Source organism: Rattus norvegicus, chromosome X (assembly GCF_021556685.1).
Source record: "Rattus norvegicus strain SHRSP/BbbUtx chromosome X, alternate assembly SHRSP_T2T, whole genome shotgun sequence".
NCBI classification, from domain to species: Eukaryota; Metazoa; Chordata; class Mammalia; order Rodentia; family Muridae; genus Rattus; species Rattus norvegicus.
Genome location: NC_141554.1, coordinates 42,420,241 through 42,447,626, shown reverse-complemented (window position 1 = coordinate 42,447,626; position 27,386 = coordinate 42,420,241). Strand labels below are relative to the sequence as shown.

The following is a 27,386-nucleotide window of genomic DNA, read 5'->3' as shown; positions in this document are numbered from 1 at the left end:
GTTTTTATTTATATTAATTATTGTATTGGTTTCTATTGAGAGAGAAAGATAGTCACTTTCGATATTTTATCAATTTAGAAAGTATATTTATGGATTGTGGAGGTGCATACCTTTAACCGTAGCACTTGGGAGGCATAGGCAGGTGGATCTCTATGAGTTCTAGGAGAGCCAGTACTACACAGAGAAACCCTGCCTTGAAACATACACACACACACACACACACACACACACACACACACACACACACACTCAAAACAAGAAAAGGTATATTTATATTGTAGCAGATCAAGAGTGCATGTTTATAAAAGGAAAAGACTAAAAATGTAGCCAGCCCCCAGGCTGTTTTATCTATTAAACCTTGGAACTCCCTGGTACTTTGTCACTAGTGTAGATACTCTAAAGGTATTCTGCAACTTCTTTTGTTCTAGTTTTCCTTCACATGGGTTAATTTATGTGAATTATAGGAAGCAGAGTCTGAGGCTTAGTTTAGGGTCTAAGAGGCCAATTAAGAAATGCCCTTGGGGTCCACACTGGGCAAGGGGAGGCAGTGAAGCCAGTTTGGGCAAAGAGATGGTGGAGCTATAGTGCTGGCCCGGTGATAGTGATAATGGTAGCCAGCTTCCCTGGGAGGTCTGAGTTTAGAAGAGCTGTTCTGTGCTCTCCTCAGCTGTCATGAGATGCCCCGGTTTTAATACTTTTATATTCATACATCCCTGGAAGGAGTGTAACCTTGGGGGAGGTATAGTTTGTCATTGACAAACGTTCTAGAAGGATCTGACAGCATAGCTGGTCTGCAGAAGAGGTCTCAGCTGGTGGGGATCTGGACAATGCACCTAGGTATGCAAGCATTATAAGCAATATACTGGAGAAAAACCAGAAGTACAGAAGTCATATGTACCTCAAGAGTAAGAAGTGCATTCCTCAGAATGCATAAGCTCAGAAATATATTTTTCAGTTGGATTGAGTGCTTATTACCTGAAAAATACATAACCTTAACAGAGAGGAAAGATACTATACTGTCTCTCAATCTTAGGAGAATTATTTGGTGGTATGTTCCATTGGATGTTTATAGAAGAAATTGTTGAAAGAACACTAGACCTTATTTTCACTTGGCATGTCCTAATGTCAGAGTTCAAATTGTTTGTATAAAAGAGTTAATTTTCCAAGCTAGGATCACATCATTAAAAAGTACCATTTTATTAAAAACTAATCTGGTTCTTGACTTTTGGACTAGGTGATTATTTTTTTTCTGGAAAGTAAGATTTTAGAGAAATGTATTGTTCTTGTTTAAGTGGTTATCTTTATAATCCCAATGAATTAAAAATTCTTTGAGAAACAATATTAGGACCATTGTTTTACATTCTGGACATCTTCTCCAACATATGGGTATGGTAAAGCCCATGTTCAGATTTTTTCTAATTTTTCCTTCCTCACTTTTAAAGTTTGCCATGGCTTCAGAGCTGAAATTATCAGACATGATATCTTAGTTTCTTTTCCTTTTGCTGTGATAAAACACTCTGACAAAAACAGCTTAAGAGAGAAAGGGTCTGTTACTGCAGGGAAGCAGCTGGTTACATCACATCCACTGTCAGGAAGGAGAGAGACATATTAATGCTCCCTTCATTTTCAGCTCCCTTTCTCCAGTTACGCAGTTTAGGCACCCATCCAAAGAAATGTCACCCAAGGTGAGCAGGTCTTCTCACCTCAATGTAATCGAGATAATCCTCCAGCGGGTTATCTCCCAGGATATTCTACATTCTACAAAGGTGACAACAAGATATGCTTAATATAGTGTTTGAGGGACACTTTGGGAAAAAAATTAAATTGCTCTTTTCTTTTCCCTGTCCTTTGGTCTATCCGAGTTCAAGTAAAGACCTTTACTCATTTTAGTAAAGGCTCAATTTCAAGCAAGGCTACAACCCACAGATAGACGGAGACCATCTATCTTTCTAATAGTGATAGTCAGTTTTAATTGTCGACATGATACAATCTAGAACCCCCTGGGAAAAATTATTCTAATCTCAGGAATTGTCTTGAGCAAGTTGGCCTGTGAGAGGTTGTCATAATCATGTTAATTAGTATGAGACAACTCAGCTTGTGTGTGTGTGGGGGGGTGGGCACTAGTCCCTGTGTTTTGGCCCTGAATTATTTTAGAGGAGAAACAGCTGAGTAGTAGGCACGCTAGCATATACATAGAATACCTGTCCTATACAGGCTCTGCCTTTCGAATATTGGATTTCTGTATCTTCTGTCATTTCTTCCTCACCTTCAATCTATTATGGCCTTTTTGACTTGTTTCTTTGATCTTGTTTTTCTTATGTATAGAGGTACTTGGGAAGTACAAACCATGAAACTCATCTCTTCACCTCTTAAACATCACAAGACCAATGTCAGAACCATATAATTGGTATTATATGGCCTTAGTATTGTGACTACTAAGTGAATAAGTCTTTGGATCCAAGAAGGTAGTGTTATTTCTTCAAAGCATAATTCACAGACCATAACATGTTTTATCACTCACCTGTTTGTTTAGGGCATCTTATTTAGATTTATTTAAGGATTTTCAGAATTATTGTGAAGTGACAGTTTCCAGAATTCTTGTAAAGAATAGACAAGGCCTGAGATTTGTTTGGCTCTGTAGTAATCTGGGAGTCAGTTGGTTAACCTTGCTGGATTTCGATTTTCTCATCTATAAAATGATTAATTAATTGGGTGACTTCTGAGCTTTGGGCTAGCTCTAAAATAAAATAGATTTTCATTTGCCTTGAAGTGGCACAATACCACAATTATCCTATTGAAGTTTTCTGCATCTTATATGCATTTGATCTTCTTTTGACCATATACACACAAGAAGAGTAACATTAGAGTGCCATTTGCATTGATCTTGAAAAAAATAAGACCAGCTCGCATTTTCCTAGATAAACAAGTGTGTTCACTTTAATGTTTTCCAAATGGGTAGACAAAGATATTTATTAAGGTTAAATAAACCTTGCAATTATTTTTGGATTATTATCAACTTGGAATTTCTTCCTCAGAATGTGACCATGTCATATAGGGTCACATTAAATAATTTTTAAAAAATATTTCAACATACTCCTTAGTTTGCTAAATCTTCTCAGTCTTCTGGATTTTTTCCACTTGCATTTTAAGATGTGAGTCTCTTAAGTCTCATATTCTGTTAGCATTCATCTGCAAGTATCAGAATTTAGTTTATTCTGAATTCACTAAATCACTGTTTATCTGCCCCTAGAGAGTTTTTTCCTCTTCTGACTTGAATAGTTGTGTCAGTATAAAATTTTTTTCTGGCAGGCCAAATGTAAAAGCCATTCATTATAAAGTTAGTTTGTACATACTGTATTTGCTTCAAAGAATTCATTCATAAGCCCTGTGTTTGCTGACAACTAGATTTGCTACCTCCTGCTAGCCATAAATAAAAGTAAGTGCTGGTATAATGGTATAATGGGGTTTGTGTCTTAGTTTGGGTTCTATTGCTGTGAAGAGACACCATGGTAATGGTAACTCTTATAAAGGCAAACATGTGATTGGGGCTGGCTTACAGTTCAGAGGTTTAGTCCATTATCATCATGGTGGGAACCATGACAGCATGCAGGCAGATGTGGTGCTGGAGGAGCAGAAAGTTCTACATCTTTATATGCAGGCAGTAGAAGGAAACTGTGTGCCACACTGGGTGTAGCTTGAGCATAGGAAATCTCAAAACTCACCGTTACCAGGATATACTTCTTCCAACAACGCCACACCTCTTAATAGTGCCACTTTATGGGCCAAGCATTCAAACACATGAGTCTTATGGAGGCTGTACCTATTCAAACCACCAGTTTGTATTTCCATTCTAGTCTTGGACCATTGGCCACTTTGTCTGAGGCATTTGTAGCAGAAACAGCTGATGACCAATCCTAGCAGTCTTTGGTTAGTCATGACTGAATACAGTGGATATGACAGTTAGCTTTAATGGTGAACTTGGGCCAACAAAGATGGCTCATCAGGTTAAGACACTTGGTGCCAAGTTCAATCCCTAGAATCCACATAGTAGAGGAAGAGAACCAACTATAGCATGTCGTGTCCTGACCACCACGCATGCTATAGCACAATGAGGCCCCTCTATATATACACTACAATATATTTTGAATTTTGAAACAACCTAAAATCAACCATGGAAGAGCTCAGTGAACAATTCTCTGGCTCGTGTTAGCCTAAGGACATTTCCTGTGAGACATTTGTCTTAGTTTGGCTGATTGAGATGGAATGGTCTATCCTGATGCAGATGACATCCCATTTCATGGGCAGGGCCCTGGATTATAAGGGAACTAAGCACTAAGCATGTACACATAAATTCCACTCTGCTCTTTACTGTGGATATGACTAGCTGCTTCAAGTTCCTGCAATGATGGACTGTAACTTAGAATTGTAATCTGAACAAACCCCCTTCTCCTTTAAAGTTGCTTTTTCTCAGGTATTTTATCACAACAGACATGAAACTTAATAGAGTGGGTGGGGGATAACCAAGTAGAAACCCCAACATGCTCTGATTTCTGGGGCCCTCTTGAAGAATCCAGGCAACTGCTTCCAAATGAGCTTTACCCCACAATCATAGCGAAAACTGGATCTGTGAATCCCAGGGCCACAGCTAAGACATTCTGTGTGCTGCATTTGTAAATAGTTATGTGTGGTAGTTCTTAGCCCACAGGAATAATATGCTCCTCTGTTTCAGACTGTAGGAGTCTGTAGTCTTTGAATTTTGAGAATATGTTTTAATATTCATAGATACAAAGGCTTATAAAGAAAACCAATTATATTGAATTACAGTTAAGTCAATTTAAAAAGATATACATAGTAATCTCCATGCTATTTTACTAGTGCATTAAGTACAATTAAATGGCAGATCTAGAACAGTCATAATTTTATAGTAATGACAGGCATAAATGCTATTTTTGAGATCTTTATAGGCACTGCGATAGGTAAAAGTCCATTATTTCTATTAGTAACAAAGCCTTTGGTTTTGCTAGTACTACTAAGCAATTTTACCTACATTTCTAATGTGTCACATTTCAGTTGAAGGCACATGATAACAAAGATGAAATTTATCTCATTCATGTTTAGAGAACTTCAAGAATTAATGGATCCTCTGGTTCAAATCTCCTAGTCAGGTTTAGAGCCATTATGATTTTCTAGTGCTTATTGGATGCCCACAAGTATGCCCCAAAATGCCCATATTAACTCTACCTCCTACCTGTTGAAGTAGACACTATTATTGTCCCCATTTTAAAAACAAATTGAAATAAGTTTCAAATAGGTAAGTACACTTTCCAGGATCATCCATCTATATTGGGTGGAGCTTTACTTAATCCTTGGTCCTTTGAATTTTTCAAATCGCTGTGTTTGAAATGCAGGGAGACTGCCTTTTTTTTTTTCAGCATTGATGTGCTTCTTGTTCACATGACTTCAGAAAAAAAAAACCATGGTCTGCTTCAGCTGAAGGATAATAAGTTCTCACATCTTTCTCCTCTGCTGATATGAAGATAATTTTTTTATTTTTTATTTTTTTTATTAACTTGAGTATTTCTTATATACATTTCGAGTGTTATTCCCTTTCCCGGTTTCCGGGCAAACATCCCCCTCCCCCTCCCCTTCCTTATGGGTGTTCCCCTCCCCACCCTCCCCCCATTGCCGCCCTCCCCCCATAGTCTAGTTCACTGGGGGTTCAGTCTTAGCAGGACCCAGGGCTTCCCCTTCCACTGGTGCTCTTACTAGGATACAAAGATAAATTTTTATTGGTACCTCAGCTACATACCTACACAAACAAAACTCCTTAATTTTCTTCTGATAATTGTGCCACGAGGAAGCTACCTTTAGGAAAGGACCACAGTACAAAGATAACATTTGAAAATATATTTGTCATAAGGTAATGCTTATTTTTAATCAAACTGGAAGAAGCACAGTAAGATAATGGTATGTTGGTAGGCATTTAAGATAATACAAACTTTTGTAATTTTTGCTTATGAAAACATCTTTTTTTTTTCTTTTTTGACACAAGAACACATTTAATGCAACATGCAGCTCTGTGGCCTGACCTGGGATTTCTCCCCACAATCCCACAATGCTATTTGCAGAACCCCTTTTCCATGGCCTCAGTCACTTCAGGGTGTAGAAAGCGTCTGGCCAAACATTCAATGTCATCCAGTATTAGGCGGCACAAGGACCTGTCATAATCCCTCTGTAGTTGTTCCAGGACCCTGCTGGCATCTCCTATACTGAAGTGAGGGGCCAGGCCTTTGGAGATCAGCTGCCAGATGGGGATGGCTGGGGAGTCGCCCAGTCTCTGGGCAGACCCTTCTTACAGTAGCACCTTCTCCCAAGGCTTAACAACTAGGTTGAGTTTAGAGTTGGGGCCAATGTTGTAATCTGACAGTCCCTTCTCATCTGCTAGGGCCTTGCCCTTGAACAGCAGACATTGCTGGCACACAGGGACATTCAGCTTATCTGTGACCAGGTGCTTCAGTGTAGACACTAGCTCGTCCTCAGCCTCCTGTAGGCTGCACTCACTGCCCTGGAGCGCTTTCATGGTCGGCTGCATGGTGTCCACAGCACCGTCCACTATGGCCAACGCATACCCCAACGGTCTCTTACTGCGCGACGCTGCCCTGGGCGCGGGCCAGAACCACCTATCGCAGCCGGAAGCCGTGAAAGGAGCACCAAAAACCATCTTTTATTTAACCTAGTAATAATATAAGATAGTCTATTCACAGTTTGATATTTACAAATGGAAATAGTTTTAGAAAATTCCACTGGCTAGGCTAGGAAGTAAAATCTTGATGGGATAGATTCCTCTACCTAACTCCTCAGTGTCATGGCTTTTCCTCAGCCTCCTGACCTCACTTACTTTACAATATTCTAATTTTTAGAGATTTTTCAGAGAATCTAGAATAAGACTTACTATGAATGTGGCAAGGATACTGGTTGTAATACTTCTCCATGGAATAAAGTAAGTTGCCTTTGTTAAAGTTCTTTAGATTTTCCATTTATAACTATTAGCATTCAAAATGGCTGATCCTGGTTCATTATTGAATATATGCTATGCTAGTCATTGCTTTCCCTTGTAATTTCTCATATTTCTACCCATAAAAGTCTGAATGTGTTCAGTCCTTTGAAGATGTGTTGGGCCTTCTTTTCTGTTCCTAAGAACAGTGCATTCTTAAGGCTACTTTCATTTGGAGTTTGAATTTTAAAATGCAGCCATTAGTTCCAATTTCTTTCTAACAACGTTCTTAAACTTTGGGATGGTTTCTGAAAGATTTTTCTCAAAGGAGGTATTTTTACCTTCTGAAGTGTTAAGATTCCTGCTGTCTCTCCCGTCCTGTTTATTAAATTCGCCGAGCTGATTTCAGAGTTCATGCATTTCCTTTCTTTCTCTTCATTTTTCTCTAAAGGTGGCTAAACATTTGTTCCCAGCTGAGCTCCTCTCCTAGCTGCAGGGAAGCGTTCATCAGTTTCTGCTGCTATTGGCTCTGCCTTCTTGAGCAAGAACCTGTCACAGCACACATCCTGCTTGTCGAAATGCTGTTTTCACACGTTATTAGGATTTCAGCAGGACTAGAGCAAAGTTTACTCCTGTGCTATTTGGAAAGATAGGTTTGCTGAAGGGATAAGGCAAACAAGATTTCAGCAAAGATGTTTGTTTCAGAAGTCTATACAAATAGAGTCTGTTCTTGTGCCTTTCATCTTCAGCATGTTACAGAGGCCTGGGATTATTTAATTAGGATACTTATAAGGATTTTCTTTTTGATGATATCTTTTGTTTTGCCATTGCTCAGGCTAACCTGAAATTTGCTATGTGTGTGGCCAAAATTCCCAGCAATTTTCCTGCTTCATCATCCTGGGTACTGGGATGATAGAAGTGAACCACCATATCTGGCTTAATTATATCTTTTAAATGAAACTGATAAGAAAAGAAAAGGTACATATGTATGTGCATATGTGTGTGGTAGGGAGGAAGTACTGTATTGATCTTTCTGTTTGATGCTTTTGATTCTTTGCATTTGTCTGTGGATCCAGGCATCATTTGGTATCTTCTTTATTCTAGTACCTGTATTTTTTGTTGTTCTTGTCAAATACCTTGTATTTTTACATTAGATTTTTAAACAATACAAGAAATTAGTAATCACACAGTATTTTATTTTTATACTGCTTAAAGATCAAACTCAGGGCCTTATATGTAATAGGGAAAACAGGTCTACTGTTGAGCAATTTCCTTAGTCCTTGCTTCTTTGAGACTTGGTCACCTAAGGAATTCAGTGTGGCTTTGAACTAGTTTGGAATCCCAGGCTAGCCTTGAATGTGCAATCCTTCTACTTGTGCCTCTTAAGTGCTGGGATGAGTGCTGGGATGATAGATGTGCCAATATCTATAAATGAATTTATTAACTTCACCCCTTACCCCTCCCCAAGTACATGGAATGTCATTCCAGAACCTTCATTGTTCCTCATAGTAAGTTAGATATTATTTATTGGAATTCCTTTATCCATGACAATTTTCCTTGTTGCTTTAAAGATTTTATGTCTTGTCTTTGTAAGGATTTGTGTGTGCAGGTATAAATGCATATGGAGGCTACAAAAGGATGTGAGGTATCCTACCTTATTACTCCTTGCCTTGTTTCTTTGAAACAGAGTTTCTCACTGAGCCCAGAGCTAGCCTAGCAGCCAATTATCTTGTCTGCCCCTAACAGCACCAGACTTACAGGCATGCAGCCATACCTGACTCTTTATGTAGGTGCTGGAATCTAAATTAGCTCTTTAGGTTAAGTAACAAGTGCTTTTACCCACTGAGCCATCTCTCCAGTGTGAGCCTTCAACATTCTAAGTATGATGTGCCTGAGCTTGGACCTCTGTCTTCAGCCTGCTTTAAATTCATTGAGGTTCTTAGTTATATAGAGTTAATACTATTCATCAAATTCAAGGAATTTTCAACAATGATTTCTTTGAACATTTTTATGTTTATCTTCAGGGGCTCTTATTACATGTTTTATATACTGGTGTCTTAATGTTGTCTGTCATTTAATTAGCATTCTGTACATAGTTCTTTATCCCTTTCACTTTGCTCCTTATATTGCGTTAATAGAGATATCAGTCTGGATTGAGATCTGCTTACTTTGACCTTCAATGAAGTTCTCAGTTTGGTGATTGAATTTTCCTTCTTTAGAATTTAGTTCTGTTTGTTGTTTTACAATAATTCCTGTTTATACTCTCCTTTTGATACATTATCATGCCTTTTTGGTTTTTGCATAATTCTGTTTTGTGATTTTTAACAGATTTTCATTTAGTTGTTTTGTATGCGTGTGGGTGTGCATGTCGTAGCCCCTGTGCGAAGGTCAGAGGACAACTTGTAAGGTCCTAGGATTGAACTCAGTTGTCCACGCTTTGAAAGCAGCTTTCCCCAATGTACCATCTGGCTGACCCTACTTGTTTATTTTTAATTAACAGAGAAAATGTTTCATTATGGTCTTTTGAGACATGGTTTGTCTTTGTCAATCCTCCTGCTCCCATTTTCACCTCTCACTCTCTTTGCTTCCTGCTTTCTGCCCTTTCATCCCCAGTAGTTCTGATTTTTCATTTTGAAACATGGCTTCCTTTAGAGTGTGTGTGTGTGTGTGTGTGTGTGTGTGCGCGCGCGTGTATATATATATATATATATGTATATATATATATATATATGGCTTTTTAAAAGTCATCGGCTTTTAAGTTCAGTATTAGGTCTTTTCAAAAGTAGATAATACTGCCTGCTGTTCCCTGTCTTATGATTTACCCTGTACTATTTCTTCTCAGGTTTTCTGTGTTTTACTGAAAAGATGGTCATTTGAGGTAGTTTATTATTGCAGCCGTGTTTATTGATTTCCCTCCCACCTCTGGGCCTGCTGCTTGTGTAACTTTCATGTTAGTTTTCTGACTTGGTTGGACTACAGTGAAGTCTGTGTCACTATATTGTGCCACTCTTAATATGGCTCCTTCAAGGGCACAGCCCTAGGTAGGGGCACTTACTTTAATCTCCCCATGAATAACTGTTACAGCTGAGCTCTTCAACTATCTTGCACTTTGCTATCCCTGTCATGCTTCTAATTAATCTTGCTGTGTGGGTGTTACACCTAGTTGTTAGTCTCCATTATTAACTGATAGGTCTAAACTACTTTTTACATGTTTTTTATAGATTTCTTTATTTACATTTCAAATGTTATTCCCTTTCCCGGTTTCCTCTCTGTAAGCCCCCTATTCTCTCCCCCTCCCCCATAAGGGTATCCCCCCACATTCACCCCCTTATCCCCCCCCAACATTTCCCTGCCTTGGGTGTCCAACCTTGGCAGGACCAAGGGCTTCCCCTTCCACTGGTGCCCAACAAGGCCATCCTCTGCTACATATGCAGTTGGAGCCCTGGGTCTGTCCATATATAGTCTTTGGATGGTGGTTTAGTCCCTGGGAGCTCTGGTTGGTCGGCATTGTTGTTCTTATGGGGTTGCAAGCCCCTTCAGCTCTTTCAATCTTTTCTCTAATTTCACCAACAGGGCTCCAGTTCTCAGTTCACCTCTGTATTTGACATGCTCTGATTGTGTCTCTCAGGAGAGATCTACATCCAGTCCCTTTTAGCATGCATTTTTTTAGCTTCATCAATCTTATCTAGTTTTGGTGACTATATATATATATATATGGGCCACATGTGGGGCAGGCTCTGAAAGGCCGTTCCTTGAGTCTATGCTCCAATCTTTGCCTTCATATCCCCTCCTATGAATATTTTCCCCCTTTAAGAAGGAATGAAGCATCTGCACTTTGGTCTTCCTTCTTCTTGAGCTTCATGTGGTTTGTGAATTTTATCTTGGGTATTCTGAGTTGTTTTGCGAATATCCACTTATCAATGAGTGCATACCAGGTGTGTTTTTCTATGATTGAGTAATCTCACTCAGGATGATATTTTCTAGTTCCATCCATTTGCCTATGAATTCATGAAGTCATTGTTTTTTTATAGCTGAGTAGTATTCCATTGTGTAGATGTACCACATTTTCTGTATCCATTCCTCTGTTGAAGGGCATCTGGGTTCTTTCCAGCTTCTGGCTATTATAAATAAGGCTGCTATGAACATAGTGGAGCACGTGTCTTCGTTGTATGTTGGAGCTTCTTTTGGGTATATTCCCAGGAGAGGTATAGCTGGGTCCTCAGGTAGTGTAATGTCTAATTTTCTGAGGACCCTCCAGACTGATTTTCAGAATGGTTGTACTAGTTTGCAATCCCACCAACAATGGAGGAGTGTTCCTCTTTCTCCACATCCTCACCAGCATCTGCTGTCACCTGAGTTTTTGATCTTAGCAATTCTGAATAGTGTGAGGTGGAATCTCAGGGTTGTTTTGATTTGTATTTCCCTGATGACTAAGGATGTTGAACATTTCTTTAGGAGATTCTCAGCCATTCGATATTTCTCAGCTGTGAATTATTTGTTTAGCTCTGTACCCCATTTTAATAGGATTATTTGGCTCCGTGGAGTCTAACTTCTTGAGTTCTTTGTATATTTTGGATATTAGCCTTCTATCAGTTGTAGGATTGGTAAAGATCTTTTCCCAATCTGTTGGTTGCCATTTTGTCTTAATGACAGTGTCCTTTGCCTTGTAGAAGCTTTACAGGTTTATGAGATCCCATTTGTCGATTCTTGATCTTAGAGCATAAGCCATTGGTGTTCTGTTCAGGAGATTTTCTGCACTGCCCATGTGTTTGAGATTCTTCTCCGCTTTTATTTTTCTATTAGTTTGAGTGTATCTGGTTTGATGTGGAGGTCCTTGATCCACTTGGGCTTAAGCTTTGTACAGGGTGATAAGCATGGATCGATCTGCATTCTTCTACATGTTGACCTCCAGTTGAACCAGCACCATTTGCTGAAAATGCTATCTTTTTTCCATTGGATGGTTTTGGCTCCTTTCTCAAAAATCAAGTGATCATAGGTGTGTGGGTTCATTGCTGGGTCTTCAATTCTATTCCACTGGTCTATCTGTCTGTCTCTGTACCAATACCATACAGTTTTTATCACTATTGCTCTGTAATACTGCTTGAGTTCAGGGATAATGATCCCCCCCAGAAGTCCTTTTATTGTTGAGGATAGTTTTAGCTATCCTGGGTTTTTTGTTATTCCAAATGAATTTGCAAATTGTTCGGTCTAACTCTCTGAATAATTGGATTGGTATTTTGATGGGGATTGCATTGAATCTGTAGATTGCTTTTGGTAAAACGGCCATTTTTGCTATATTAATCCTGCCAATCCATGAGCATGGGAGATGTTTCCATCTTCTGAGATCTTCTTCAGTTTCTTTCTTCAGAGACTTGAAGTTCTTAACATACAGATCTTTCACTTGCTTGGTTAAAGTCACACCAAGGTATTTTATATTATTTGGGACTATTATGAAGGGTGTCGTTTCCCAATTTCTTTCTCAGCCTGTTCATCTTTTGGGTAGAGGAAGGCTTTTGATTTGTATGAGTTAATTTATACCTAGTCACTTTGCTGAAGGTCTTTATCAGGCTTAGTATTTCTCCGGTGGAACTTTTGGGGTCACTTAAATATACTATCATATCATCTGCAAATAGTGATATTTTGAAGTCTTTCTTTCTAATTTGTATCCCCTTGACCTCCTTTCACTGTCTGATTGCTCTAGCTAGGACTTGGAGAACTATATTAAATAAGTAGGGAGAGAGTGGGCAGCCTTGTCTAGTCCCTGATTTTAGAGGGATTGCTTCAGTTTCCCTCCATTTAGTTTGATGTTAACTACTAGTTTGCTGTATATGGCTTTTACTATGTTTAGGTATGGGCTTGAATTTCTATTCTTTCCATGACTTTTATCATGAAGAGTGTTGAATTTTGTCAAATGCTTTCTCAGCCTCTAATGAAATGACCATGTGGTTCTTATCTTTCAGTTTGTTTATATAGTGGATTACTTTGATGGTTTTCCGTATATTAAACCATCCCTGCATGCCTGGGATGAAGCCTACTTGATCATGGTGGATGATTGTTTTGATGTGCTCTTGGATTCGGTTTGCCAGAATTTTATTGAGTATTTTTGCGTCGATATTCATAAGGGAAATTGGTCTGAAGTTCTCTTTCCTTGTTGGGTCTTTGTGTGGTTTAGGTATAAGAGTAATTGTGGCTTCATAGAAGGAATTCGGTAGTGCTCCGTCTGTTTCAATTGTGTGGAATAGTTTAGATAGTATTGGTATGAGGTCTTCTATGAAGGTCTGATAGAATTCTGCACTAAACCCGTCTGGTCCTGGGCTCTTTTTGGTTGGGAGACCTTTAATGACTGCTTCTATTTCTTTAGGAGTTATGGAGTTGTTTAAATGGTCTTTGGTACCTGGTATTTGTCTAGAAAATTGTCCATTTCCTCCAAATTTTCCAGTTTTGTTGAATATAGGCTTTTATAGTAGGATCTGATGATTTTTTGAATTTCCTCTGAATCTGTAGTTATGTCTCCCTTTTCATTTCTCATTTTGTTAATTTGTACACACTCTCTGTGCCCTCTGCTTAGTCTGGCTAAGGGTTTATCTATTTTGTTGATTTTCTCAAAGAATCAGGTTTTGGTTTTCGTGATTCTTTGTAAAATTCTTTCTCTTTCTACTTGTTTGATTTCAGCTCTGAGTTTGATTATTTCCTGCCTTCTACTCCTCCTGGGTGTGTTTGCTTCTTTTTGTTCTAGAGCTTTTAGGTGTGTTGTCAAGCTGCTGATATATGCTCTGTCCTGTTTCTTTCTGCAGGCACTCAGAGCTATGAGTTTTCCTCTTAGCACAGCTTTCATTGTGTCCCATAAGTTTGGTTATGTTGTACCTTCATTTTCACCAAATTCTAAGAAGTCTTTAATTTCTTTCTTTATTTCTTCCTTGACGAAGTTGTCATTGAGTAGAGCATTGTTTAACTTCCAGGTATATGTGGGCATTCTTTCCTTATTGTTTTTATTGAAGACCAGTCTTAGTCTGTGGTGGTATGATAAGGTGCATGGGATTATTTCTATCTTTCTGTATCCGTTGATGCCTGTTTTGTGACTGATTATATGGTCCATTTTGGAGAGGCGGTGAGAAGAAGGTATATCCTTTTTTTTTTTTTTTTAAGGATGGAATGATCTATAAATATCCGTTAAGTCCGTTTGGTTCATAACTTCTGTTAGTCTATGTCTCTGTTTAATTTCTGTTTCCATAATCTGTCCATTGATGAGAGTGGGGTGTTGAAATCTCCTACTATTATTGTGGGAGGTGCAATGTGTGCTTTGAGCTTTAGTAAGGTTTCTTTTATGTATGTAGGTGCCCTTGTATTTGGAGCATAGATATTTAGGATTGAGAGTTCATCTTGGTGGATTTTCCTTTGATGAATATGAAGTGTCCTTCCTTATCTTTTTTGATGACTTTTGGTTGAAAATTGATTTTATTTGATATTAGAATGGCTACTCTTGCTTGCTTCTTCAGACCATTTGATTGGAAAGTGTTTTTCCAGCCTTTTACTCTGAGGTAGTGTCTGTCTTTGTCTCTGAGGTGTGTTTCCTGTAGGCAAAAAAATGCTGGGTCCTTTTTATGTATCCAGTCTGTTAATCTCTGTCTTTTTATTGGGGAATTAAGTCCATTGATTTTGAGAGATATTAAGGAATAGTGATTGTTGCTTCCTTCTATTTTTTTATTTGGAGGTGGGAATATGTTTGTGTGCTTCTCTTCTTTTGGCTTTGTTGCAAAAAGATTACTTTCTTGCTTTTTCTAGGGCGTAGCTTACCTCTTGTGTTGTGCTTTGCCATTTATTATCCTTTGTAGGGCTGGATTTGTAGAAAGAAACTGTGTAAATTTGGTTTCGACGTGGAATATCTTGGTTTCTCGATCTATGTTAATTGAGGGTTTTGCTGGATACAATAAACTGAGCTGTTATTTGTGTTCTCTTAGGGTCTGTATGACATCTGTCCAGGATCTTCTGGCTTTCATAGTTTCTGGCGAAAAGTCTGGTGTGATTCTGATAGGTCTGCCTTTATATGATACTTGACCTTTCTCCCTTACTGCTTTTAATATTCTTTCTTTATTTTGTGCGTTTGGTGTTTTGACTATTATGTGACGGAAGGAGTTTCTTTTCTGGTCCAATCTATTTGGAGTTCTGTAGGCTTCTTGTATGCCTATGGGTATCTCTTTTTTTAGGTTAGAGAAGTTTTCTTCTATAATTTTGTTGAAGATATTTACTGGTCCTTTGAGCTGGGAGTCTTCACTCTCTTCTATACCTATTATCCTTAGGTTTGATCTTCTCATTGAGTCCTGGATTTCCTGTATGTTTTGAACCAGTAGCTTTTTCCGTTTTACATTATCTTTGACAGTTGTGTTGATGATTTCTATGGAATCTTCTGCTCCTGAGATTTTCTCTTCTCTTGCTTGTATTCTGTTGGTGATACTCACATCTCTGACTCCTGATCTCTTCCCTAGGTTTTCTATCTCCAGGGTTGTCTCCCTTTGTGCTTTCTTTATTGTTTCTATTTCCATTTTAACTCCTGGATGGTTTTGTTTATTTCCTTCTCCTGTTTGGTTGTTTTATTTATTTATTTATTTATTTATTTATTTATTTATTTATTTTTATTAACTTGAGTATTTCTTATATACATTTCGAGTGTTATTCCCTTTCCCGGTTTCCGGGCAAACATCCCCCTCCCCCCTCCCCTTCCTTATGGGTGTTCCCCTCCCAACCCTCCCCCCATTGCCGCCCTCCCCCCATAGACTAGTTCACTGGGGGTTCAGTCTTAGCAGGACCCAGGGCTTCCCCTTCCACTGGTGCTCTTACTAGGATATTCATTGCTACCTATGGGGTCAGAGTCCAGTGTCAGTCCATGTATAGTCTTTAGGTAGTGGCTTAGTCCCTGGAAGCTCTGGTTGCTTGGCATTGTTGTACTTTTGGGGTCTCGAGCCCCTTCAAGCTCTTCCAGTTCTTTCTCTGATTCCTTCAATAGGGGACCTATTCTCAGTTCAGTGGTTTGCTGCTGGCATTCGCCTCTGTGTTTGCTGTATTCTGGCTGTGTCTCTCAGGAGCGATCTACATCCAGCTCCTGTCGGTCTGCACTTCTTTGCTTCATCCATCTTGTCTAATTGGGTGGCTGTATATGTATGGGCCACATGTGGGGCAGGCTCTGAATGGGTGTTCCTTCAATCTCTGTTTTAATCTTTGCCTCTCCCTTCCCTGTCAGGGGTATTCTTCTTCCTCATTTAAAGAAGGAGTGAAGCATTCATATTTTGATCATCCGTCTTGAGTTTCCTTTGTTCTAGGGATCTAGGGTAATTCAAGCATTTGGGCTAATAGCCACTTATCAATGAGTGCATACCATGTATGTCTTTCTGTGATTGGGTTAGCTCACTCAGGATGATATTTTCCAATTCCAACCATTTGCCTACGAATTTCATAAACTCGTTGTTTTTGATAGCTGAGTAATATTCCATTGTGTAGATGTACCACATTTTCTGTATCCAATCCTCTGTTGAAGGGCATCTGGGTTCTTTCCATTTTCTGGCTATTATAAATAAGGCTGCGATGAACATAGTGGAGCACGTGTCTCTTTTATATGTTGAGGCATCTTTTGGGTATATGCCCAAGAGAGGTATAGCTGGATCCTCAGGCAGTTCAATGTCCAATTTTCTGAGGAACCTCCAGACTGATTTCCAGAATGGTTTTACCAGTCTGCAATCCCACCAACAATGGAGGAGTGTTCCTCTTTCTCCACATCCTCGCCAGCATCTGCTGTCACCTGAGTTTTTGATCTTAGCCATTCTGACTGGTGTGAGGTGGAATCTCAGGGTTGTTTTGATTTGCATTTCCCTTATGACTAAAGATGTTGAACATTTCTTTAGGTGTTTCTCAGCCATTCGGCATTCCTCAGCTGTGAATTCTTTGTTTAGCTCTGAACCCCATTTTTTAATAGGGTTATTTGTTTCCCTGCGGTCTAACTTCTTGAGTTCTTTGTATATTGTGGATATAAGGCCTCTATCTGTTGTAGGATTGGTAAAGATCTTTTCCCAATCTGTTGGTTGCCGTTTTGTCCTAACCACAGTGTCCTTTGCCTTACAGAAGCTTTGCAGTTTTATGAGATCCCATTTGTCGATTCTTGATCTTAGAGCATAAGCCATTGGTGTTTTGTTCAGGAAATTTTTTCCAGTGCCCATGTGTTCCAGATGCTTCCCTAGTTTTTCTTCTATTAGTTTGAGTGTGTCTGGTTTGATGTGGAGGTCCTTGATCCACTTGGACTTAAGCTTTGTACAGGGTGATAAGCATGGATCGATCTGCATTCTTCTACATGTTGCCCTCCAGTTCAACCAGCACCATTTGCTGAAAATGCTATCTTTTTTCCATTGGATGGTTTTGGCTCCTTTGTCAAAAATCAAGTGACCATAGGTGTGTGGGTTCATTTCTGGGTCTTCAATTCTATTCCATTGGTCTATCTGTCTGTCTCTGTACCAATACCATGCAGTTTTTATCACTATTGCTCTGTAATACTGCTTGAGTTCAGGGATAGTGATTCCCCCTGAAGTCCTTTTATTGTTGAGGATAGCTTTAGCTATCCTGGGTTTTTTGTTATTCCAGATGAATTTGCAAATTGTTCTGTCTAACTCTTTGAAGAATTGGATTGGTATTTTGATGGGGATTGCATTGAATCTGTAGATTGCTTTTGGTAAAATGGCCATTTTTACTATATTAATCCTGCCAATCCATGAGCATGGGAGATCTTTCCATCTTCTGAGGTCTTCTTCAATTTCTTTCCTCAGTGTCTTGAAGTTCTTATTGTACAGATCTTTTACTTGCTTGGTTAAAGTCACACCGAGGTACTTTATATTATTTGGGTCTATTATGAAGGGTGTCGTTTCCCTAATTTCTTTCTCGGCTTGTTTCTCTTTTGTATAGAGGAAGGCAACTGATTTATTTGAGTTAATTTTATACCCAGCCACTTTGCTGAAGTTGTTTATCAGCTTTAGTAGTTCTCTGGTGGAACTTTTGGGATCACTTAAATATACTATCATGTCATCTGCAATTAGTGATATTTTGACCTCTTCTTTTCCGATCTGTATCCCTTTGATCTCCTTTTGTTGTCTGATTGCTCTGGCTAGAACTTCAAGAACTATATTGAATAAGTAGGGAGAGAGTGGGCAGCCTTGTCTAGTCCCTGATTTTAGTGGGATTGCTTCAAGTTTCTCTCCATTTAGTTTAATGTTAGCAACTGGTTTGCTGTATATGGCTTTTACTATGTTTAGGTATGGGCCTTGAATTCCTATTCTTTCCAGGACTTTTATCATGAAGGGGTGTTGAATTTTGTCAAATGCTTTCTCAGCATCTAATGAAATGATCATGTGGTTCTGTTCTTTCAGTTTGTTTATATAATGGATCACGTTGATGGTTTTCCGTATATTAAACCATCCCTGCATGCCTGGGATGAAGCCTACTTGATCATGGTGGATGATTGTTTTGATGTGCTCTTGAATTCGGTTTGCCAGAATTTTATTGAGTATTTTTGCGTCGATATTCATAAGGGAAATTGGTCTGAAGTTCTCTTTCTTTGTTGTGTCTTTGTGTGGTTTAGGTATAAGAGTAATTGTGGCTTCGTAGAAGGAATTCGGTAGGGCTCCATCTGTTTCAATTTTGTGGAATAGTTTGGATAATATTGGTATGAGGTCTTCTATGAAGGTTTGATAGAATTCTGCACTAAACCCATCTGGACCTGGGCTCTTTTTGGTTGGGAGACCTTTAATGACTGCTTCTATTTCCTTAGGAGTTATGGGGTTGTTTAACTGGTTTATCTGTTCCTGATTTAACTTCGATACCTGGTATCTGTCTAGGAAATTGTCCATTTCCTGAAGATTTTCAAGTTTTGTTGAATATAGGTTTTTATAGTAAGATCTGATGATTTTTTGAATTTCCTCCGAATCTGTAGTTATGTCTCCCTTTTCATTTCTGATTTTGTTAATTTGGACACACTCTCTGTGTCTTCTCGTTAGTCTGGCTAAGGGTTTATCTATCTTGTTGATTTTCTCAAAGAACCAACTTTTGGTTCTGTTGATTCTTTCTATGGTCCTTTTTGTTTCTACTTGGTTGATTTCAGCTCTGAGTTTGATTATTTCCTGCCTTCTACTCCTCCTGGGTGTATTTGCTTCTTTTTGTTCTAGAGCTTTTAGGTGTGCTGTCAAGCTGCTGACATATGCTGTTTCCTGTTTCTTTCTGCAGGCACTCAGCGCTATGAGTTTTCCTCTTAGCACAGCTTTCATTGTGTCCCATAAGTTTGGGTATGTTGTATCTTCATTTTCATTAAATTCTAAAAAGTTTTTAATTTCTTTCTTTATTTCTTCCTTGACCAGGTTATCATTGAGTAGAGCATTGTTCAATTTCCACGTATATGTGGGCATTCTTCCCTTATTGTTATTGAAGACCAGTTTTAGGCCGTGGTGGTCCGATAGCACGCATGGGATTATTTCTATCTTTCTGTACCTGTTGAGGCCCGTTTTTTGACCAATTATATGGTCAATTTTGGAGAAAGTACCATGAGGAGCTGAGAAGAAGGTATATCCTTTTGCTTTAGGATAGAATGTTCTATAAATATCCGTTAAGTCCATTTGGCTCATGACTTCTCTTAGTCTGTCGACATCACTGTTTAATTTCTGTTTCCATGATATGTCCATTGATGAGAGTGGGGTGTTGAAATCTCCCACTATTATTGTGTGAGGTGCAATGTGTGTTTTGAGCTTTAGTAAGGTTTCTTTTACGTATGTAGGTGCCCTTGTATTTGGGGCATAGATATTTAGGATTGAGAGTTCATCTTGGTGGATTTTTCCTTTGATGAATATGAAGTGTCCTTCCTTATCTTTTTTGATGACTTTTAGTTGGAAATTGATTTTATTTGATATTAGAATGGCTACTCCAGCTTGCTTCTTCTGACCATTTGCTTGGAAAGTTGTTTTCCAGCCTTTCACTCTGAGGTAGTGTCTGTCTTTGTCTCTGAGGTGTGTTTCCTGTAGGCAGCAGAATGCAGGGTCCTCGTTGCGTATCCAGTTTGTTAATCTATGTCTTTTTATTGGGGAGTTGAGGCCATTGATATTGAGAGATATTAAGGAATAGTGATTATTGTTTCCCTTTATATTCATATTTGGATGTGAGGTTATGTTTGTGTGCTTTCATTCTCTTTGTTTTGTTGCCAAGACGATTAGTTTCTTGCTTCTTCTAGGGTATAGCTTGCCTCCTTATGTTGGGCTTTACCATTTATTATCCTTTGTAGTGCTGGATTTGTAGAAAGATATTGTGTAAATTTGGTTTTGTCATGGAATATCTTGGTTTCTCCATCAATGTTAATTGAGAGTTTTGCTGGATACAGTAACCTGGGCTGGCATTTGTGTTCTCTTAGGGTCTGTATGACATCAGTCCAGGATCTTCTGGCCTTCATAGTTTCTGGCGAGAAGTCTGGTGTGATTCTGATAGGTCTCCCTTTATATGTTACTTGACCTTTTTCCCTTACTGCTTTTAATATTCTTTCTTTATTTTGTGCATTTGGTGTTTTGACAATTATATGACGGGAGGTGTTTCTTTTCTGGTCCAATCTATTTGGAGTTCTGTAGGCTTCTTGTATGTCTATGGGTATCTCTTTTTTTAGGTTAGGGAAGTTTTCTTCTATGATTTTGTTGAAGATATTTACTGGTCCTTTGAGCTGGGAGTCTTCACTCTCTTCTATACCTATTATCCTTAGGTTTGATCTTCTCATTGAGTCCTGGATTTCCTGTATGTTTTGGACCAGTAGCTTTTTCCGCTTTACATTATCTTTGACAGTTGAGTCAATGATTTCTATGGAATCTTCTGCTCCTGAGATTCTCTCTTCCATCTCTTGTATTCTGTTGGTGAAGCTTGTATCTACAGCTCCTTGTCTCTTCTTTTGGTTTTCTATATCCAGGGTTGTTTCCATGTGTTCTTTCTTGATTGCTTCTATTTCCATTTTTAATTCCTTCAACTGTTTGATTGTGTTTTCCTGGAATTCTTTCAGGGATTTTTGCGATTCCTCTCTGTAGGCTTCTACTTGTTTATGAATGTTTTCCTGTGTTTCCCTAAGTGTGTTCATGTCTTTCTTGAAGTCCTCCAGCATCATGATCAAATATGATTTTGAAACTAGATCTTGCTTTTCTGGTGTGTTTGGATATTCCATGTTTGTTTTGGTGGGAGAATTGGGCTCCGATGATGGCATGTAGTCTTGGTTTCTGTTGCTTGGGTTCCTGCGCTTGCCTCTCGCCATCAGATTATCTCTAGTGTTACTTTGTTCTGCTATTTCTGACAGTGGCTAGACTGTCCTATAAGCCTGTGTGTCAGGAGTGCTGTAGACCTGTTTTCCTCTCTTTCAGTCAGTTATGGGGACAGAGTGTTCTGCTTTCGGGCGTGTAGTTTTTCCTCTCTACAGGTCTTCAGCTGTTCCTGTGGGCCTGTGTCTTGAGTTCACCAGGCAGCTTTCTTGCAGCAGAAAAGTTGGTCTTACCTGTGGTCCCGAGGCTCAAGTTCGCTCGTGGGGTGCTGCCCAGGGGCTCTCTGCAGTGGCAGCAACCAGGAAGACCTGTGCCGCCCCTTCCGGGAGCTTCAGTGCACCAGGGTTCCAGATAGTCTTTGGCTTTTTCCTCTGGCGTCCGAGATGTGTGTGCAGGGAGCAGTCTCTTCTGGTTTCCCAGGCTTGTCTGCCTCTCTGAAGGTTTAGCTCTCCCTCCCACGGGATTTGGGTGCAGAGAACTGTTTATCCGGTCTGTTTCTTTCAGGTTCCGGCGGTGTCTCAGGCAGGTGTCCTGCCGCTCCTGGGCCCTCCCCCACGGGAGCCCAGAGGCCTTATACATTTTCCTCTTGGGTCAGGGATGTGGGCAGGGGTGAGCAGAGTTGGTGGTCTCTTCCGCTCTGCAGCCTCAGGAGTGCCCACCTGACCAGGCGGTTGGGTCTCTCTCTCACCGGGTCTGGGAGCAGAGAGCTGCTGCGGGCCGGGATCCGCGGCTGGTTGTTTTTTCCAGTAGTTCTTTTAAGGATTTTTGTGTTTCCTCTTTAAGGGCTTCTACTTGTTTACTTGTATTGTCCTGTATTTCCTTAAGGGAGTTATTTATGTCTTTCTTAAAGTCCTACACCATCATGATCAAATGTGATTTTAAATCTACATCTTGCTTATCTGGTGTGTTTGGATATCCAGTGTTTGCTTTCATGGGAGAATTGGGCTCTGATGATGCCAAGTCTTGGTTCCTACACTCGCCTTTTGCCATCAGGTTGTCTCTGGTGTTAGCCTGTCTTGCTGTTTCTCATGGTGGCTTGATCCTCCTGTGGACCTGTGTGTCAGCACTCCTGTAGACCTGTTTTCCTGTTTTCTTTTAGCCAGTTACAGGAACAGAGTGTTCTGCTCTCAGGCGTGTAGTCGCTCCTGGTGGCTCCTAGGTCCCTGTGCCCAGAGGGCACAGATGGCACAATGTGTTTTCCTCTTGATTCAGGAATGTGGGCAGAGAGTAGTCTCCTCTGGTTTCACAGTAGTATCTGCACCTCTGCTGGTCTAGCTCTCCCTTCCACGGGATTTGGGTGCAGGGAGCTGTTTGACTGGTTCAGTTCAGATCAGGGCGCAGTCTGGACCGCGGGACTCCTGTAGCTTGACTGGTCCTATATTCCTTTGTCCAGAGGTACTATACAGTTTCCCCTTGGGCCAGGGATGTGGGCAAAGGTGGACAGAAGTGGCAGTCTGTCCTGTCCTGCAGTCTCAGGATTGCCCGCACTTCTGGGTATTCAGCTCTCTCTCCCACGGGATTTGGGAGCAGGGAGCTGTGAACTGGGATCAGAGAAGTTTGGGCCATAGCCAGAAACCGGAAATGCCCAGCCCCAGAGGACTTCTGCCTTTGTGGGTCCTGAGTTCATCAGGCAGGTCACTTGAAGCAGAAAAGTTGGTTTTACCTCTGTTCTCAAGTGTGTAGTCACTCCTGGCAGCTGGCTTTCAGCTCTCTGTGAGGGTAGCAACTGGAAGGATCCAGCCCCTACTGTTCCTAGGTGCCTGTGCACAGGGGTTTTAGGTGGCGCTAGGTGTTTTTCTCTTGAGTCAGGAATGTGAGCAGAGTTCTCAGGAGTGTCAGCACCTCTGATTTACTTAATTCTTAATATATTCTTATAAATTAAAGTCTGGTCACTAAGAAAGACCAAACCAAAAATTATCTCTACCTACCACATACAGTTAAAACAGCTTTCCTCACTCTATTCCAGACAAAAACAGAAAAGTAGCAGGATTTGAAGCCTTAATTTCTAAGGCCCTGCCACTACCTGCTTGTATTTTAGGTCTATGCACTCCTTTCTTTAGTGCTTCCCTGTTTATAAAGTTATTTCCATACACACATGCATACACATGCGTACATACATATTTACTCTCTAATAAGTATTTTTGGTGTGTCCGTTGATAAACTATGAAGAGTTTGAACTATCTGTGCACAGGGTACTATAGGTGATTTATAAACATCAGAATCACTTGGGTCCTTTTCTCTAAAAACCTGAAATCAAATTATACCACCAGGGACAACTTTGCCAGGTTTTGTTTACAAGCTGTGTACTGATGAAGGGCAGGGAAATCATGCTCATAACTATTGTTTATATGTGAAGGCAAAGAGACAATCTCAGTCAATCATATTTCCCAGGGAAGAAAATCTAATGTGCTCTCCACTGGAACAAAGTTCAATACAACATCAATATGACAGAAAGCAGTAAGCCACCCCACAGATCTCCATCTGAATCTGCAGATCACCCCTACCAGTGGGCTACTAACTGGCAGAAGTTGTGGGCAGCTCTCACAATAGCTGCTTTTCTTCTTTCTGGGGACAGAACCTTAACTGCTGGAGGACAATTTAAAACTTGTCTTTGTCATTACTGTTTGCAAACTCTGATGAGTATTTGGAACAATCTAGGCCCCAAAGTTCCTTCTGTTGTAAAATATGAACCATCAGTCTTGAATTACATTTCTCTTGAAAATACTCCACTCCTACCATCATCCCCCTCTTCCCTCAGTCTCAAGTCCTGTTCTCGAAGCCCGTGCTAACCTCAGGAAAGCCCCTTTTAGCTGTCTTTTTCTATAGCTTACTCTCTAAAAATTTTATAACTGATCTACCTTTCATTTAATGCCATAGTGCTGCTAGGCTCCTCATAGCTGTTTGCCACCCATCTCTTTTCCCATTGCCCATAGACTTGAAAATTCCCCATGTCAACTCCATATTGAGAGCTACAAAGCTGTGCTTACAGCCATTTCTTCAGGCACTACACTATACTGATTGTCTGGAGCAGGCAAGGGAGGCAATAGCTTCTCTTGTGTTGATACTTTGCTCTATGATACAAGGGGAGAAGGGGCAGCCCCAAGTCTTCTTAGTTTGCATCTCCAACTATGAAATCTTCATCTTTTCAATGATCAGGGGCAAAACCATTCAGAACATAGGATGTTGTTGTTGTTGAGTCATTGTCATTGTCTTTGCTGTTGCCTCCTCCTAGGATAGAACTTCTGTTCTTTTTTTTTTTTTTTAAAGTTTACCTCACTCGGGATGATATTTTCCAGTTCCATCCATTTGCCTATGAATTTCATGAAGTCAATGTTTTTGATAGCTAAGTAGTATTCCATTGTGTAGATGTACCACATTTTCTGTATCCATTCCTCTGTTGAAGGGCATCTGGGTTCTTTCCAGCTTCTGGCTATTATAAATAAGGCTGCGATGAACATAGTGGAGCACGTGTCTTTGTTGTATGTTGGGGCATCTTTTGGGTATATGCCCAAGAGAGGTATAGCTGGGTCTTGAGGTAGTTCAATGTCCAATTTTCTGAGGAACCTCCAGACTGATTTCCAGAATGGTTGTACCAGTCTGCAATCCCACCAACAATGGAGGAGTGTTCCTCTTTCTCCACATCCTCGCCAGCATCTGCTGTCACCTGAGTTTTTGATCTTAGCCATTCTCACTGGTGTGAGGTGGAATCTCAGGCAACCCAATCACAAAAGAACACACATGGTATGTACTCACTAATAAATAAATATTAGCCCAAAATCTAGGAATACCCAAGATACAATTTACAGACCACATGAAGGTCAAGAAGAAGGAAGACCAAAGTGTGGGTGCTTCAGTTCTTCTTAGAAGGGGAACAAAATACTCACAACAGGAAATATGACAACAAAATGTGGAGCAGAGACTGAAGGAAAGGCCATCCAGAGCCCGCCCCACCTGTGGATCCATCCTATATATATTTACCAAACCCAGACAGTATTGTGGATGCCAAGAAGTGCATGCTGACAGGAGCCTGATATAGCTGTCTCTTGAAAGGCTCTGCCAGACCATGACAAATACAGAGGCAGACGCACTCGCAGCCAACCATTGAACTGAGAACAGGATCCCCAATGGAGAAGTCAGAGAAAGAAGCTGAAGGAGTTTGCAACAGTGTCAACCAACCAGACCCACCAGAGCTCCCAGGGACTAAACCACCAAGCAAAGAGTACACAGGGATGGGTCTATTACTCCAGCCGCATATGTAGCAGAGGATGGCCTTGTTGGCCTCAATGGGAGGAGAGGCCCTTGGTCCTATGAAGGCTCAATGACCCAGTATAGGGGAATTCCAGGTCAGGGAGGTGGGAGGGAGTGGGTAGGTGGGTAGAGGAGCACCCTCATAGAAGCAGGGGGAGGGGGGATGGAATAGGGGGTTGCCGGAGGGGAAACTGGAAAAGGGGATAACATTTGAAATGTAAGTAAAGAAAATATCCAATAAAAGAAAAGAAAAAAGAATAATCTAGCATAAAATTAAAAGTACAGTAAATTCAATCTGTGATCTAAAAATGGGGGTGCTGATTCTTTTAATCACACTTGATAAGAATAGAGCATCTCCAACACACCAAGACATGGTATCATCCTAGACTCTGCTGAAAAGAATCCTGTCTTCTTGGCTACACTGAATATAATTTCTGCCACTTGAGGCTAAAGAGATTATGGCTCCGGTGCTCCAGAATTTTACTTTTCTTATTACTATTATTGAAGTTTCCTGAACAGTGTTTTTTTTTACTTATTGTATATCCTTAGGACATTTTACAGAAACTTTAAATGGTTTTTAAGCAGGAATTAAACTGGTTGCAGTCATTTTTCTGGAGATAGACTCTGAGGTACTTGGGATACTTCCAGTTTGACACAAATACCCTTAAAATAAACTATAATTCTTCAAACACATTTTACCTTGTGTAAAATGCATTTGGTGTTTTCCTCTTTCAGTCTAAAATTGGAAGTCCTTTGCTATAACCATTAGTTTCAGTTTAAACATTTCAACTTTGAATATGCAAATTAAATTAATTTAATTTTCTTTAGCAACATGGATTTCCTAGCAGGAAAGAGGGAAAAAAATGTCTCTGACCCACCAAAACCTTAGTTTGCTTAGCATTTTGATCTCTGAGAACTCCAAAGTAGTAGGAAGAGGGAAGGAGCTTTCATTCCTTGGATACAGGCAATTTTAATTCCTGGCAATGGTGAAGTTATGAACCACATTTCTGCAGTGATTATCCACACAGATGAACTTTTTCTATTTGTAATATTGGCACTTATGTTTTAAGGGGTTTAATGCCAGCCAATAGCTGGTACCCTCAGGGATGGTTTGCAGCTGCTGTTTCACAGCCCAGTAATTATTCTCAGAGAACCCCATTTTCATAGTTAATGGGCATCTGAAGGCTTAGTTTGAGACAAGCTAGATCTGTTATTATTTTATAAGGCTTCAGAGTTAAGAACTTTTAAAGATATTTGTATTTTATGTGTAAGAGTTTTTTCCTGCCTGTATGTAGCATGTAGTGACCACAGAGGGCAGAAGAGGCTGTTGGACTTCCTGGAATTGGAGTTACCAGTGATTATGAATTGCTGCCATGTGGATGCTTAGAACTGAACCCAGGTCTTCTGCGAGAACAGTCAGTGCTCTTAACCACTGAGCCATCTCTCCACACCCAAGAATGGGTTATAGAAACATTTTCTAAATATTTGGAAATGAGAAAATTAATTCATGATATACACAAATCTGAAATTTGAGCTTGTATCTATACATACACTTGTATTGGCACATGGCCCCTACTCCTGTGTTTGTGTCTGTGTTGTAGATCCACACTCCTATAGCTAAGTATAGTACTCGGAACAGGTACTCCAAGTTCTACAAAACTAAAATTACTGATCCTGTGGCCCTTCAGGTAAAACTCACCTAGTTTGAAATGTGTTTTAGTGAGACAGTGTTGGTAATTTGTTAATAGATTATTTTAAAAAATGCGACATAACACAATGGGCCTAACACAGTGCAAAAAGACAATTTTAGGACAATTAAGTGAAATTTAAATTAAAGT

At 39.9% G+C, this 27,386-nt stretch overlaps 1 protein-coding gene and 1 pseudogene across 1 annotated transcript in view; one reads left to right on the top strand and one right to left on the bottom strand.

The window, feature by feature from the left end:
* Positions 1-27,386, top strand: part of Map3k15 (mitogen-activated protein kinase kinase kinase 15) — a 145,199-nt gene that overhangs the window by 28,416 nt on the left and 89,397 nt on the right. The gene's annotated exons all lie outside the window — the stretch shown is intronic.
* Ubl4a-ps1 (ubiquitin-like 4A, pseudogene) lies at positions 6,089-6,592 on the bottom strand (annotated as a pseudogene).